This window comes from Leishmania donovani, chromosome 34, assembly GCF_000227135.1.
Source record: "Leishmania donovani BPK282A1 complete genome, chromosome 34".
NCBI lineage: Eukaryota > Euglenozoa > Kinetoplastea > Trypanosomatida > Trypanosomatidae > Leishmania > Leishmania donovani.
Genome location: NC_018261.1, coordinates 1,723,883 through 1,726,069, shown reverse-complemented (window position 1 = coordinate 1,726,069; position 2,187 = coordinate 1,723,883).

Genomic DNA, 2,187 nt, shown 5'->3' with positions numbered 1-2,187 from the left:
CGGAGTGGAAAAGCTTGTGGTGGAACACGCACACGTCCTGTGCGGGATCGTGCAACGCAGTGCGCCCCCAGCGCCGCACCGACCTCAGCAGCTTCTCATCCGTGCGCCTTCCCGCCGAGACGCGGCATTCATGCACCGCGGCAAACAACTCGTCCACGGCGTGCTGCGTCTACGCGAGCGCCCGCTCGCGGCGGCGCACGGCAATCATGCGCAGGCCGAGGCGCCGCACCCCAGCGGCGGCCATGCTGAGCGACGCGATGGGCACCCCTCCACGGTGAGATGGCACAGACGACGGTCGCACACGCCAGCGCCACAGCGTCGCCGCACACCTCGCGCCCCCGCTTCACGCAGAGCGATTCGCGTTGGTTCGCCGATGCGGCACGTAGCTCTTGAAAATCCTCAAACAGAACGTGATGACGCCTCTCTGAGGTGCAGCCGCACGTAAACGGTTGGCGGCGTCGCGGCTTCATCGCGTGCAGGCCATGGCGGCATACTGTGTCGCCCATTTCATGCACGCGGCCGGCTATCGGCGACCCAGCAACAAAAATAAGAAACGCAAGTTATTGAAAGACAGCCTCCTTGCACCTTGGAGAAACCCCAAAAATAAGTGAGCACGAGCCATCACAACTCCGGCACTGAGCCGCAGTCATCGCAAGAAAGTTCTGGCCATTCCATTGCCACAGGTCTAGCTCACGCCGCACGCAGCTTCCCGACAGTTTTTCCTCCAAGGCAGACGACCTTCGCATTGCGCCGGAACATTACCCATGCAACACTTGGTGGGGGGAGCGACGCCAGCTTCGTCACGGTTGACAGTGACGTTCAACCAGCATGTCGCCTGAGTCACCAGCCCCGCTGCCTGTCTCACAGCTCCACACGTGCCTGCAATCTGCATGCGGCCTGCACACACATCGACTCGCACATGCCTAGCACGTCGCGCGGCGTTGCAGGGGGCCACCAGCCAACCGTGCTGCCACCACCTGCATCGCTTCAGGGCGTAACGCTTCACGCCACTGGCACAGCTCCCAGCCGGTAGGCCCTCCCGCCAGCGGCGCCCAACACGGCTGAGGACATGAGCCCTTCAGGCATGGACCCCTGGGAAAGCGACGCCTTCCAGCCCGCGACTCCACCAACGTTGCACAGCACGCAGAGCCACGGCGAGCAGTCCAGCCAGACACCGACCACGTATCCCTCCGCGACCGCAGCATAAGCCGTCTCCTCATCAGACCCTCCTCCTCACCCAGCGCGAGAGGACGCAGTCGGCCACGCAGCTGCGGCATCCGCAGCCCTCAATCATGTCGCCTGTTCTGAGCGCTGCGGCACCTTCCTCCGACACGATCGCCGAGCTCTGTGGGACCGGAACACCGCGCAGGTCGCGCACGCAGCAGTCTCCACAGTGGCACGGAACCACGTCAGCGGTGGCTAGTGCGCTCAACAAGGCACTTCATCCAGCCAGTATCCATATAGGGTCCCACCTGCAGCACATCGCCATCGGTACAGTGCGTGAGGCCATCGGAGAAGTGCAAACGTCACGGAAAAAAAAAGAATGCCTCGGCCCAGGCGGGCAGCGCGTCCAGGCTCCTGCTCGAGGGCGGAAGCGGTGACGTCAGTCGTGTGGGTAACAGGCGGTGGCCTCGGTGAGTGCCGGACGACCTCAGGGAGGATGCTGGCCAGCCGCGGGTCAGGGCCCTTCGAGACCCTGTGCTCTGCCTGCATGCCATGCCTCGCCCCGAGTTGCACCACGCCACCGAATCCCGTAGCAAGGGGTAAGGACTCTTCACATGGGAGTCTGGAGGACTCGGTGGTGTGATTAGGCATCGAAACAAAGAAAAGCAAAAGAAGCGACACAAGAAAGGCGAAGACATAATAAAGACACAACGCGCACAGAGACAAGCACACACACGCAGGCACGCACTCCTGTCGAAGGGCTAGCCCCCTATCCTTTGGGGGCGCCGTCGCCGTTGCGCACTCACCCCCTCCCCCGTCCCCCTGCTCCGCTGTGCTGCCGTGGCCGTTCTCTTCGCCGTCTCAGCCAGCCCCTCTCGCCTGCGCACGGGGAGAGAGGCACAAGAGAAGGACAGCGGCGCGCATAAAGCGACGGGAGAGACGCACACGCACACGCACACGCAGGCAGGCCCCACGCGTCCGTGGCCTGCGGAGGACCGAGAGAAAGGGGAGCGCGGGTACCGG